Raw genomic sequence first — 15,354 nt, forward strand, 5'->3', positions numbered from 1 at the left:
GGATCCAAACTCCAGGATCTCATGCTTGTGTAGCAAGTGCTCTACCTATGGAATGGTTCCCCCAGCCCAACAGACAACACAGGTATAGAAATCAGTGGGGACAATTGTGTATGTACCAAATCTCGCACTTCTGCTTCCCAAGGAAGAAGTCCTGAGGCAAAGGGTCTCAAGGTCTCAAAGGCATCTTGGTTCGTGTTCTGCTGCTATAACAGAATGCCTGAGTCTGAGTAACTTATAATGAACGGAAGGTTCACTGGCTTATGGCAAGTGTGCAGCAGGCAGAACTGGCTTCTTTTTCTTCTAATTAGTGTTCTTGTTATAGAGATGAATTCATATTCATCACGCAACTATGTTGATCCCGAGGTGACATCCCCATGCATGTCTGTGTCTTGCTCGAATGAGTTCCCCACCCCTCTCTTTCTCCTCTCCCAGACTCCATTCCTTGCCTGACAGCCTCTCCTCTTTTCGTACACACAGACTACAGCAGTACTCTCACAATAACTGCTGTGGTGTTGACTTTAATCTGTTCGTAAGGACAGAGCCCACAAGATCAGTCACCTCCCACACCGCTGTAATGGAGACTGTTCTCAACACAAGAGTTTGGGGCAACATTCAAACCCCAAAAAGTGGTTAGGAACCTTTGTAAGGGCAGGGAGAAGTTAAAGTGGGTGGGCAGGTTCCTGAAGGGTCCACAAGAGGTAAAGTCACCAATGAGGAAGGGAATTTCCAGGGACCCTGGGTGTTTTCTTCTTTATTCATTCGTTAATTTTTGTGTATGTATGTATGCATGCATGCATGCATGCTACAGTGTTTGTATGGAGGTCAGACAAACACTTGGGTCTCAATGGCCTTGACATCCAAGTGCCAGGCAGGGGGTTCCTCAGACCAAGACTGAGTGTGGAAACAAGATTGCTGTACCCACCGTATGAATCTCATCAAGATTCCTCTTTGTCTTACTAAAGAAGCACAGGAGCCATGCCCCTGGTGTGTATTTCTGTGGTTCTTTCTCCACAAGCCTCCTTAGTCCCCTCTCCTAGCCTAAGTCTCAGGTGAGTTTGGGGAATGTCCACACGTGTTTCATTGGCAGAGTTTTCCCTGGAAGGTTTGCGTTCAAGAGTATTAAGTTGCAGGAAGATTTGTAAATGTAGATGAACAAGACTGTGTCAATAGAGATTGTGTTTGTTCTCACTGACCTAAACAAGGGCTGCTTGTCACCCTCCTTGCCAAACATCCTTCTCTGTGGTATGTGCCTGTGTGCACATTTGTGTGTATGCGTGTGCATAGATAGTTAAAAATATACATCATAAGTAATTTTTGCTGACAGCCAATGGTGGGCGGTGCCATTCCCTAGGCAGGAGTTTCTGACCAGCATAGGGCAAGAGAAAGCTAGCTCAGAGCAAGGAAGCAAGGATCCAGGCATTTACTCCATCTCTGCTCTTGACTGTGGATGTTACCTTTCAGCTTCTGGCTTGACTTCCCCACAACGATGGACTGTAACCTGGAACTGTATTCCAAGCAAACGCTTTCATCTCTTGGTTGCGTTTTTGGCAAACATATTCTGTCACAGCAGCAGAAGCAAAGCTAGAATGACAGTGTAGAGACTTTTCTTCTTCAAGGAGCTCCCCCTGACATTAAGATTTTACAAACTTTTGTTTAAACTAAGAAAACCTCATTGGTGCGTTGCTCTAGTAAGCATGTTACTTTCCCATGAATGTCCCCCTTTCTGTCCCAGCATCTGGTCCAGAATTGTGCATTTTATTTAGCAACTGATTAGTCCTACATCTATGACTGTTTCTGGCCTCTCCTTGCCACCAGCATTTTGGACATTTGTCCCATAGTTTGTGTTTCTGTGCTATTTTCCCATGGTTGCACTGGGCTCACAGACTTAGAGGTCAAGTGACCTCAATGCCCCAGGTCAGAGGGCATGAGGCCAGGTGACTTCCCTCTTGGTGGCAACCTGGGACATATGCTAGTGGTGGCACCTTGGGGGTGGGGTCCCTCCTCTTGGAGGTGAGGTTTCTCTTTCCTTCCTCATCAAGCTCACCTTATGCTCAAGGGCAGACAGAGTGACATCAAGCCCCTTGAGGCAGATCAAAGTATCTCCAGACTTGCGTTAAGTTGCACTGTGAGTAATAAGTGTTTGGGGGTGGGTACTTTGAGGCTGTGCCAATCTCCTGTCTCCCAGAGACCGACCCACGTGGTGGCATCCCTGCGTGTGTCTGTCTGTCTGTCTCTCTCTCTCTCTCTTCCTCCCTCCCCTCCTCCCCTTTCTCTCTCTCTCTTGCAGCCACTTCCACCAGGCAGCTCTTAACTGAGGGTTTTTTCCACTCTCATTCCTTCTCTGTTGATTACATGGAGTTTTTGAAGGGACACTTGTCCCGTTTCCTCTTTTGTTTATTTTTAATCGTTTATTTTTTGTCAGCGTGCATCCATGGATATTTATTTTATTCTCCGGGTTGTTGCAATCGAAGCCTCTGCTTCTCTTGTTGCTCAATTGGCTCCTGTTTCGGCCGCTGGAGCATTACTCAGGTTGCCTTCCATGCTCCCTAAGGACCTCCCATTTCTTAGTTTTCCCTCTGTCTTGCATACACTCTCAATCCTGGCACCACAAAATGTTCCCGCTCATCTTGTGCTTTTCTTGCCCCGATCCTGGAAGCAGCCGTGTCTCCGGGAAATTGCAGTTCTGTTCTTTGGTCCATTGGAAAATGATGTTTGTGGTGTAAGAACTCAGGATAATGAGTTGGCTTTGCCGGATGCCATGCTTCCAGACTTTCTTGCTAACAGAGCTGGTGAGACACAGGCTCCTCTAGCTGTGTCCCAGAAGCACACAGTGAGGGGACAGGAACAGAAGCACTGCTCCATGCATGAACCTGAAGAACCAGCTCACTGGAGAGTAGCCAGTTCCGCCCCTGAGGTTGGCTGGGAGCTGGGAGTGGTTTCTGCCACAGGCTTCTTCAAGCCAGGTCCATGCCATGCATCCTTAGCCTGGGAAAAGGTCAAACTTCAGAATCCTAAATATGGTTCCTACAGAATATATATTGCCTTTGATCCATTAAGTCTGAACCTTGTAAGCTGGGAATCATCTGGGTGTGTTTTCATCCACACACACAGTTATTTATCGGTCTACATTCATTTGCCTGTTGTAAACTGTAGTAAAGCAAACATGAGTTCATGCCTCCTTCTCCAGCATTGTCCCACCATCAACCTGCTGATATAGCTAGCTAGATTGATAATGGACATGCAGAGACACATACCTCACACACATACTACATATAAAACACACACACACACACACACACACACACCATACACTACACATACCATACACATATACCACACATACACCACATACCACACATATCACATATCACACACCATATTACCACACAAACCACATGCAAACAAAACACATACACCATATACCACACTACCACATCCACATATCCTCCAAATAATATACCACACATCCAACATATATGACACACATGAACACTCATATACCACGCACTGATATACCATATACCAATACAACATACATATACATATACCACATACCCAACACACACACACCCAACACACACACGCCCAACACACACATACACACACACACACCATACACATCACGCTTGTGTGAACATACACATCACACATACATATATCACACACATATGTACACACACACACACACATCCATCACATCACATACCCAACACCATCCCACACAAAACATCACACCCTTGATTCCCACAGTGTTTCTCACAGATCATTTTGGCACATACTTGGTTTCTTAACATCAAAGAAAGCAACACGACAGTCCTTCATACATGTGCTAAGTAGCAGACATCAACAGTCTCCAGTATACAGATATTTATAGTGATGAGGGGGTTCGGGTTTGAGGCAAAAGGGGACACTGAAGTGGATTCATCCTTTGGGTTAGAGATATCTGATAAGAGTTACTGTCATCATAGATGGGCAGAGAGCAACATGGTAGGGCACAGAGGAGAAATCAGGCTCACGTCGGGGGAGTTCCTTCTGACTGGGAGGTTCTATTTCCCATAGCTAACAAGTAGTGTATAAGAGCAAGAATCTAGAAACACAAGTCACTTCAGTTCTAGAAACCAAGTTATTGTTATTTCTAGAATTGTGACAGTTCCATCAAAATGGAGGAACTTGACAGGATAACCTGGTCTAGCTCCCATGTAGCACAATTCATGATAGTCCCAAAGAGAAAACAGCTCACATGTCTCCCAGCTCATCAACGAATAAAATGTGGTGCGCCCATACACTGAGGCAGGAGAGTTGGGGTAGAAGGATCCAGGCTACCACATGGAGGAACCTGAAAGCAGCGTAGGAAGGGAGAGAAGTGAGCTACTGCCGACTCATAGCATATGATCCCCACGTGAGACGCCAGGGTTGAGCAGTGTGCACGGGGAGTTAGGGCTGCGAGGCTGCGAGAGAGGGAAATGAGAAGGTATCACTCAAAACGAGCGCCAGGATCCTCTTGAGAGAAGCGAAAGTGTTCTGACATCAGACGGTGCTCATGACTGCTCAACCCTATGGATGTAATAAAATACACCGGACCATATAATTTTAATAGACAAATTATATGCATATTAAATTTAATATGGTTGGTTTTTCTCTTTAACCACCTATTATTCATCATCTCCCGGTATCCATGAGTTCTGGAAGCCCCAACCCAGTCTCCTGCTCTGTTCTCACAAGCTTGTCTCCCAGCATTCCTTCTGCCTGTGTTCTCACAGGAAGCTTGATATCCCCTTGCGAACATGTACTGTGGTTGAGGATGTGGTTCCTGTGGCTCTACAACTGAAGCCATTAGCTTGTAGACATGTTGTATCTACAACTCTGCCACTTGGGACTTGTCGCCTCGAGGACAGGCAGGGGTGCCTCTGTAAATGACAAGACAAAGCCTGAGTGTATGTTCTAGTCTGAGTGTAAAATGTTCCCCGTGGGCTCACGTCTTTGCCGTTTGTGACCTGGACCCTACTTTCCGTGACTGGTCCACCATGGTGTGAACACCTCTACTCTATGCTTTTGCTACCATGGATAAAACTTCTCATCCATGATGGATGAATCCCTCAGGAACTATAAGCTAAAGCAAGCTCGTTGTCTCTGTTTGTACCATGGTCACTGCTATGCAAAAGTTAAGGCATACAGCACCTTGGTCGCAGTCTGATTGTGAGAGGGGCAGCCCTGGCTGGATCTCATTGGTGAGAAGAAACCACTGGTACCCCACACTTTTGGGGTGGTGCTTGGGTGGAAGGAGGCATGGGGCCATCTCAGCCCCCTCCCTGTACTGATAACTGCTCCCCAGTGAATTGACCCCTACATTGATGAATCAATGAACACAGCAGCCTAGGCTGTTCTCAGAATCACTCTAGACCCCATAAGCCTCGAACTCGTGGCAATCCTCCTGCTTCCACCTCCCCAGATGAGGGAATGACAGGTCTGAGCTGTCCAGTCCATCTCTGAGTGGCTTAGTTTTAAATGTGGTTATCTTCTAGAAACTTCTGCTTCTCTGCACACCTCCAAGGTTGGGCAGGGAAGCCGGGCATCACATGTGCTAGGTGAGAATTCTGTTGTCGTTTAGCCACATGCTCAACCTTTTTGCTGAAAAGTCCATACGGGAGCTGTTTCTCCTTCCTTCTGTCCTTCCTCACTAACCCCGCTGTTTCAACATTTTGAGCCTTTCACAATAAGCCAGTTTTTCAAAAATGACATCGTAGTCCTCCCAAAGCTTCAGGTTGATAACTTGGAGTTTTAAATTTTTTTGTTTGTTTGTTTTAATGGAGAAGCAATCCTTGCTCAAAGGCAGAGGGCACTTAAAATGCCAGTAGCTGGGGAAAGGGCATAGGGTTGCCCTCAAAGGCTTCCCATTATGTATTCCAATAAAAACTTCTCCCACCCACTCTTAAAACACTCCTGTAGTTAATTGCGAGTGTTTTTGTGTGGGTTGTTTCATGTTTATGGAGATCTGAGGTGATTACATGGGCTTCAGGGGCATTGCTGAGCCCTTTCATTCCGTGTCTCTTGTCCCCGGAGTGCTGGCAGCCGGCATCCCCAACCTACAGCCCGTGGCTGGGCTCGAAGGTCACACCTTGCACACAGCTGCTGGCCCAGGAGACACACCTGAGCCAGACACATTTGGGCCAGGCTGGCCTTGAACTTGTGGTCCTCCTGCCTCAACCTCCCAAAGGCCAAGCTGATAGGAATGTACCTCCAAGCCCAGCCCTACTCACTTCTAGGAGTTCCCACGTCCCAATGCTCTTGAGCACTGACCCTTGGGTGGGCTGGGTGCCTTGGCTACCATGAATAGCGCTGTAGTGGGCACGGGGAGGAGGCAGCGGAGAGGAAAGGAAGGCAGAGAAGGCCTGGCTGTGGGGAGCACTGACTGTGCCTGCATGAGGAGGAAACATCACTGCCCTGAAGCTCTGTCAGGGGAATTTCTTTTTCTTTTTCTTTTCATCTTTATCAACTTGGGTATTTCTTATTTACATTTCGATTGTTATTCACTTTCCCGGTTTCCGGGGAAACATCCCCCTAGCCTTCCCCCCTCCCCTTCTCTATGGGTGTTCCCCTCCCCATCCTCCCCCCATTACCACCCTCCCCCAAACAATCCCGTTCACTGGGGGTTCAGTCTTGGAAGGACCAAGGGCTTCCTCTTCCACTGGTGCTCTTACTAGGATATTCATTGCTACCTATGAGGTTGGAGCCCAGGGTCAGTCCATGTATAGTCTTTGGGAAGTGGCTTAGTCCCTGGAAGCTCTGGTTGCTTGGCATTGTTGTTCATATGGGGTCTCGAGCCCCTTCAGCTCTTTTAGTCCTTTCTCTGATTCCTTCAATGGGGATCCCTTTCTCAGTTCAGTGGTTTGCTGCTGGCATTTGCCTCTGTATTTGCTGTATTCTGGCTGTGTCTCTCAGGAGAGATCTACATCCGGTTCCTGTTGGCCTGCACTTCTTTGTTTCATCCATCTTATCTAATTTGGTGGTTGTATATGTATGGGCCACATGTGGGGCAGGCTCTGAATGGGTGTTCCTCTGTTCTAAACTTTGCCTCCCTATTCCCTGCCAAGGGTATTCTTGTTCCCCTTTTAAAGAAGGAGTGAAGCATTTGCATTTTGGTCATCCTTCTTGAGTTTCATGTGTTCTGTGCATCTAGGGTAATTCGAGCATTTCTAAATAACCAGAGAACAAGTAAGTAACTTAGTGAGCTATCATCATCATGACCAGATACTGACACAAATTGTATAAAGAAGGATGCCACTTTGGCCCCACTTTTAGGGGGTGTGGCAGAAGCCCGCCTTCACTTCAGAGGCTGAACAGTGAGAGAATGAGAAATTGAGGGGCACACCCCAGTGATCTCTGTCCTTGATCTAAACCCCAACCCCTACCTCCCAAAACCCCCAGTGATGGTATCACAATCCAAATCCATCAAGGGGCTAATCTACAGAAGTATCAGGACAGGCACACCCAGAGGCGAGCTTCACTTACCCCCAGTCAAGAATAACCTTCACAACATCTGAGTGTTCTGAGCACGAAGGATGACTAGGGTAACGAAATGCTAAACACCCGTTGGTCGTTGTGTGTTACACAAACACACACACACACACACACACACACACACACACACGGTGTTGCACAATTCTGTGTCAACCAGAAGAGAAAGGAGAAGAAAAGAGGGAGAGCATGAGGAAGAGGGATGAGAAGGCAGAGGAAGAAGAGAAATAATGAAGAGGAAGGGAAGACAGAGGACAGGACAGAGGAAATGAACTTGTTGGAGAAGGAGCCAGAGGAGGAAGTGGTTGTGGAGGAGAAGGCAGAGAAAAAGGAGGAAGAGGAAGAGGGAGAGAAGGAGGAGGAAGAGGAAGAGGAAGAGGAGGAGGAAGAGGATGCTGGCCTCAATGACGATGACGACTACAAGGTGGAAGAACAGTCAGAGCCTGCTAGCTCAGAAAACACAGATATAACTTACTGGGCCAGGCAAACAAAGCAGACAGGGAAATGGAGAACCCAGGAATATGGCACTGGACAGGTTGCCCTCAGCCCTGATGCCCAGGAACACCCAGATACAGAAGCCAGGACACACTGAAACCCTCAGAAGCAAGGGCATTAGCAGCCCCAAGCATAGAAAACGTGGCACTGGCAGACCTTGTCCTTCCCTTGATAAACCAAAGATTATATCCCTAAAGTTAGCCCCCAAGGTCTTTTCCCTTATTTGGCCACTTCCTCTTCCTGAGACTCACTACCAAGGTCCCCACTGAAAGTTTTGCAGGGCAGCAATTAAAACAAATCAGGTCCTCCTAAAGCTGGGTCTCCCCTTCTTCCAAATAAACTGCCGTTGCCTATGGGCTCTATCTATCTCCATTTTATCCTGAGGCCGTCCTTGGTCCCTCCCTCTTCCTCAGCTCCTTTGCCCCTTTCTCCTCTGAGGTGATTAAATCTCCTTTCTCCTGAGAACTTGGTCTTGTGTTCTGTGTCCCTTCAATCCTTTCTGACTGATACCTACCTTGCGGTCTCAGGAGTCTGCAAATGTTACACCTCTGAGGGGAAAGTTTTCCTCAATGCAACTGTTGCAACTCTGAGGGGAAAGGCATCCTGATAATCGGGAGCCAAACCTCATACAAAGGCTCTGAGGAACCACACAAGAGTGTGGCTTGAGGCGCAGAACTGAGTGGGAGACATGTTTATATAGGGTTTCTTGGGGGTGGAGTTTTCCAGTGCGGGGTTTCCATTGGTGGGCTTTCGAGTCCTGAGCTTGCAAGCTCAGCGATTGGTGGGCTTTTGAGTTCCACGATTGGTAGGTTTTTGAGTTCAGGGACTGGTGGGTTCTGAGCTCAGGGATTGGTGGATTTTCAAAGCTTGTCTATGAGCTCAGAATTTTTAACCCTACAGGAGTCCCTACTAAGGTGAGTAGATGTGTGTTGTATCGCCGGGCAATGTTTTTCACACAATACTGGCTCTCCTTGTTTTTTCACTTGAGGCTTCAGGGTGATAGGACCCCTCAGCCTGTCTCCCTGCCAGTGGCTCACAAAAGCAAACCTTCCATGGCACTTTGGCTGGTGGCACAGCCCTCATGACCATCCCCGGGCTTTTCAGAGCATATCGCTTTTTATTCTAGCACGGTCTTGAGACCCTAACAGAACCCCAGACAGTTTGTCAGCTTTGGATGCCTGGAACCATGCCGGCTTTCTAGTATTGTGTGAGCAAACAGAACCGGGTTGGGCAAGATGTAAGAAATACGGTTTGGGCATAAAAATAATGTGAGTGGCCATTGTCAAAATGGCTGATGGATTCCAGAGATGGCCTGTGCTGGGTGTGCACATCTAAAACATTTTTTCCCCAGTCTTGTCTTGGGAATAGCTCAGTTAGAAATTGATTGTCTTGCAGGCAGGAGGAACTGAGTTCCCTCTTCAGAACCCACTTTACGAAGTCAATCTTGGTGGTCACATGCCTGTTATCAGCACTGGGGAGGCAGAGACTCTGGGGATCACCAACTAGCTAGCCTAGCCAAATTGGCAAGCTCCAGGCCAGTGAAAGATCGCGTCTCAAGAGAAAGGGGCACAGGTCCAAGAGAATAATATGTGAGGTTAGTGTCAATCTTCTGCGCACACACAAATATATGACCCTCCTCCTCCTAACTCCAACGCACACACATACCCACAAGTATATCTTCACCCTGTGAGCAGTCTGTGAAGTTTCAAAGCATAAGTCTTCTCATTCATACAAAGATAATGTAAATGTCATTTGGATCCAAGCATTTAGTGCCACAGTCATCATCATCACCCTCATCATCACCATCACTACCACTACCATCATCATCACCACCACCACCACCATCATCACCATCACCATCACCATCATCACCATCACCACCATCACCACCACTACCATCATCATCACCAACATCACCATCACCACCATCATCATCACCATCACCACCATCATCACCACCACCACCATCATCATCATCACCACCACCACCACCACCACCACCACCACCATCATCATCAACATTATACGGTAACTACTGTCAGAGTATTCGCTACCATCACTGACATGGTCAGTAACGTGGGAGGATTTTGGGCAGAACCAATACCTCTAGTTTGGAGCCCCTATTAAGCAAAACAGAGCCACTGTCTACAGCTAACACTCAAGCCACATAATATGTGACCTCTAGACAAAGAAAGGTGGAAAAAGTCCACAGCCAAGTCTTGTCATCTTCGTATCGATTTAAATCGTGGCATCGTATCCACAGGATACAATGAGCCATCTCACACACTTGAAAGTGTTCAGTGCAAGAGCTGGAGCGACGGCTCAGCAGTTAAGAGCACCAGCAGCTCTTCCGGGGACCTGGGTTCAATTTCCAGGATATCTGATCCCCTCTTCTGGCCTCCACGGGCGCCAGGCACATGAGTGGTGCACACACATCCGTCCAGGTAAAAGATGCACACACACACACACAAAAACAATAGATAGCATTTTAAACTGTTTAGTAAATTGGCAGTGTGTGTATGCCCACTGTTGGGTGACACCAGGGCCATCTATCCCCAGAAACTCTGCACCTGAGAAACAACAATTCCCCACCCGCTCCGACCCCAGCTCTTGACAACCAACTGTCCACTTTCCATCTCTGTAGCCTGGACTACACCAGACGCCAGGGACAAGCGAAGTCATGAAGTACTTGTCTACCTGTGACTGACTTACTCTAACATATATAATGTTCTCAAGGTTCCTTCCCTGTCAAGGCTGCATATGATTGCATTGTATGGACAGATGGCCAGCCCCTCACGTATGAATTCAGCTATAACGAGACACTTGGGGCACTTTCTTATTTGACTACATCCTATAAATGTTATTATCTTCATTCAGGCTCGCGTGCTAGCCTGTAGCAGTGACCGAGTGACAGCTTTCAGTACAGAGTCTGAAGACTTGACAGCTACCTGGAACCATCTGGTGACTGGAGGCCATGGAAGCTGTTGTCTGGCTCCCTCAGCTGTAATCCCTCAGTTTCACAATCTGACCAATCTTCCCTCAGACTCACTCCTGCTCTGGGTGCTCTCAGGTTGTTCAACTTCTTTGGTTACAGGGGAGGCCACTGCCTTCTTGCAGCTTGGCCTCTTGCCTGCTTATCTCGCACAGTCGCTGCCATTCTGCCTCCTCCTCCACTGCTGCAAGAAACTAAGCAGAACCTTTCGTCAGCCTGGGAGTAGCCTGGTCGGAGAGGGACGGCTTGGGTGACTCTGAGCAGCTACTTGTATAGCTGAAGAGAGGCGATTTGGACCAATCACAGTCAAGAGTTTGGGTGAGCCATGGTGTCTTCCTCAGGGTTCCTATTCCTGCACAAAGCATCATGACCAAGAAGCAAGTCGGGGAGGAAAGGGTTTATTCAGCTTACACTTCCACATCGCTGTTCATCACCAAAGGAAGTCAGGACTGGAACTCAAGCAGGTCAGGAAGCAGGAGCTGAGGCAGAGGCCATGGAGGGATGTTACTTACTGACTTGCTCCCCCTGGCTTGCTCAGCTTGCTTTCTTATAGAACCCAGGACCACCAGCCCAGGGACGGCACCACCCACAATGGGCTGGGCCCTCCCCCTTGATCCCTAATTGAGAAAATGCCTTACAGCTGGGTCTCATGGAGGCATTTCCTCAAGGGAGGCTCCTTTCTCTGTGGTAATTCTAGCTTGTGTCAAGTTGACACACAACGCCAACTAGTACACATGGCCTTTGGTTTCGGAACAATTGACCATATACATATATTCGGGCAATGATAGTCTTGCCTTGATAGACAATGTCACATCATTCCCATGACTAGATCAACAGGGGTGATGCAGCCCATCTGGCCAAGGTGAACATGGCTGCAGGGTCATCTAAAGTTAGCCAAAGCGTGAGATGGAATCCAGTGTTCTCTAAACCAATTCAAAGAATGCTGGCTGACACCCAGCACTTCAGGAGCCCAGGCAACCAGCGGAGGTCTTTCTGGTTGTCTTGTGCTATGCAGTGGAGATGTCTAGGGCTGGCATAAGGCTGATCCAGCTGCTAACCAGAGAATCACATAGCCCCAGCCCTGGCATCTTTGTTGTTTATAGGGAAATGAACCTCAGAAGAGTTTTTGCAACAAGAGTCAAGGATAATTTCAACCAACGCCAATAGTGACTTTTTCCCCCAGTATATTGTAACAGTGAGTAACTTTGCTCAGTGTCCCAGGAAAAGACCACTTCCCCTTTATCTGCCTTATAGCCCAGCAGAAGGTCAAGGGGAAGGAAGAAGGTAATAGGGAGATGGGTGGACTGCTCTCCAGCTTTGCCCTAAGCAAACTCCATAACTGCAGGCTTCAGTTCCTCCCTGTAAATAATGGGATCACCGTCCAAGTGTGTAATCCCAGCACTCATGAGTCTGAGGCAGGAGGATTGCGGTGAATTTGAGCCTAGCTGGGCACACATATTGAATATGAGGCCAATTGGAGCTACATAGCAAGACCATGTCTCAAACACAACAATGAAGTCCTTGGCCAGGCCTGTACCGGCTCAAGGAAAATACATTTTCTTTACTGTGAAAGAGATGCTACGGTGTGTTGGTTTGCTTAGCTAGTCAATACCTTAAGATATCAGGTTTTTTTCTTTTTCTATAATTTAAAAAAGTTTGGGGAGATGGGATTGAATGTGGTCTTTTTCTGTAATTTTTTAATGTTTTAAGATTATAATTATGCCATTTCCTCCTTCCCTTGTCTCCCTCCCAACTCTCCATGGATTTTCTTCATTGCTGTCCTTCAAATCCATGGCTTCCTTTTCGTGTGTGTGTGTGTGTGTGTGTGTGTGTGTGTGTGTGTGTGTGTCATCTTTGTCTTTGTGCGTGTGTATACAAGGGCACGCATGTGCGCGTTGGAGCACATGCACGCATACCCGAGTGACCAGAAGAAGCCAGGAGAGGGTGTAAGGTTCCCTGATCTACGTCACAGGAGGTTTTGAGCTGGTTGTGGGTGCCGAGATCAGGACTGTGGTTCCCATGATTGAGCAACAAGAGTTCCTAACCCCTGAGCCCTCTCTCGAATCCCTGAGGATTGAATTTCTTACTAACACCTGCATCCTGTCAAATAGGTTCTTTCAAAAAAGACTTAGCAAGTTACAAAAATACATTATGCCGGCAGTGGCATTTTTTTCTGTGACTCTTTTTAAACAGGAAGATAACACCTGTCATGACTTGTGTGGCTTCAGACTGTTTCAGTTTATGTTACTGTAAGAAAACAGTTCAATGATTATTTTATAAATAAAGAGAGTTGCTTGGCTCACGGTTATGGTAGCAGGAGCCAAAGAGAGCATAGTGCCAGGACCGGGTGAGCTCTCCCTTACAAGGCAAAAAAGAAAAGAAAAGAAAGAAAGAAAAAAGAAAAGATCCTGTACATAGGTGGACAAGTGTGGGGGTGACCTCTTTATAACAATCCACTCCTTCTGAAGCCCTTTCTCATGCAGCAGCAGCAGTCCTTTCCTGGTGCACACTTGAACGCCTCGTTTCTAGTCCACAAGCTTGATTGATTGATGATTGATTGATTGATTGATTGATTGGATTTTTTAAAATTTACATTTCAAATGTTATCCTCTTTCCCGGTTTCCCATCCATAACCCCGCTATCCCAACCTCCCCTCACCCCTCTTCTATGAGGGTGTCCCCCACCCATCCATCCACTCCTTCCTGCCTCCCTGCCCTGACATTCCCCTACACTGGGGGGGTTCAGTCTTGGCAGGACCAAGGGTTTCCTCTCCTATTAGTGCCCAACAAGGTCATCCTCTGCTACATATGCAGCTTGAGTCATGAGTCTGTCCATGTGTACTCTTTGGGTAGTGGTTTAGTCCCTGGGAGCTCTGGTTGGTTGGTATTGTTGTTCTTATGGGGTTGCAAACCCTTTCAGCTCCTTCAATCCTTTCTTTAACTCCTCTAATGGGGACCCTGTTCTCAGTTCAATAGTTGACTTTGAGCACTCGCCTCTGTATTTGTCATGCTCTGGCAGAGCCTCTCAGGAGACAGCTATATCAGGCTCCTGTCAGCATGCACTTGTTGGCATCAGCAATATTGTCTGGGTTTGGTGTCTGTATGTATGTGGGCTGGATCCCCAGGTAGGGCAGCCTCTGAATGGCCACTCCTTCAGTCTCTGCTCCACACTTTGTCTCCATATCCCCTCCTATGAATAATTTTGTTCTCCCTTCTAAGAAGGACTGAAGCACCCACACTTTGGTAGTCCTTCTTCTTAAGCTTCATGTAGTCTGTGGATTATATCTTAAGTAATCTGAGTTTTGGGGCTAATATCCACACATTACTTATCAGTGAATGCATACCATTTCTGTTCTTTTGTGACTGGGTTACCTCACTCAGGATGATATTTTCTAGTTCTATCCATTTGCCTAAGAATTTCATGAAGTCATTGGTTTTGATAGTTGAGTAGTACTCCATTGTGTAAATGTACCACATTTTCTGTATCCATTCCTCTACTCAAGGACATCTGGGTTCTTTCCAGCTTCTGGCTATTGTAAATAAGGCTGCTTTGAACATAGTGGAGCATGTGTCCTTGTTATATGTTGGAGCATCTTTTGGGTATATGGGCAGGAGTGGTATAGCTGGGTCCTTAGGTAGTGCAATGTCCAATTTTCTGAGGAAGCTCCAGACTGGTTTCCAGAGTGGTTTTACCAGCTTGCAATCCCACCAAAAATGGAGAAGTGTTCCTCTTTCTCCACACCCTCACCAGTTCATGAGCTTCTGAGAGACACTCAGTCCATGTTTAAACTTTAGCAGGGGCTCATTCTAAACTAATGAGAAAAGCAGGAGACCCTGGCCACCTGTGGGCTGGTACTCTTACAGTCCACCCAGGGCAGGGCCTCTCAAACCCAGGCATCCTTCATAACCTCAGAACTTTACCTTCGTTTTCAAAATCTCTTGAGAGCGGTGAATGTCGTTCTGTTTGTAGAGCACTTACCTAGCACACAAGAAACCCTACATTTGAGCCCTAGCACTGTGCACACCAGGCATGGTCGCCGACACATATAATCCCAGCATTGCACAGGTGAAGAGTGTTGTGTTTTATAAAAAGGAAAAGGAGCCAAGGATGTGCTTGATAGAACGAGGTATGGTGAGGTGGGAGGGGATGCCTCTGGGGGCCCATGCTGTGGTACCGACCACAGGACCAGGTCTAGTACAGAATGGAGTTTATTTAGGGCATGGGAAGGGGAGTTGAGAAGGTAATAGAGAGAAAGAAAGGCAGGAGGAGGGGAGGAAGGGAGAGAGAGAGAACAAGCTGGCAAAGGACACGTGGAGAGAGGGTGGAATAGAGAGGGAGAAGGGGCAGAGGGT

At 47.3% G+C, this 15,354-nt stretch overlaps 1 long non-coding RNA gene across 1 annotated transcript; it reads right to left on the reverse strand.

Moving 5' to 3' along the window:
• Window positions 1–4,588: 4,588 nt before the first annotated feature.
• On the reverse strand, window positions 4,589–8,868 carry LOC134482821 (uncharacterized). Its single transcript, XR_010059399.1, has 2 exons — window positions 8,525–8,868; window positions 4,589–4,907 (listed from the first exon to the last, which is right to left on the reverse strand). It is a non-coding gene; the product is annotated as an uncharacterized LOC134482821 (long non-coding RNA).
• Between the last annotated feature and the right edge of the window lie 6,486 nt (window positions 8,869–15,354).

This window comes from Rattus norvegicus, chromosome 17, assembly GCF_036323735.1.
Source record: "Rattus norvegicus strain BN/NHsdMcwi chromosome 17, GRCr8, whole genome shotgun sequence".
Taxonomy (NCBI): domain Eukaryota; kingdom Metazoa; phylum Chordata; class Mammalia; order Rodentia; family Muridae; genus Rattus; species Rattus norvegicus.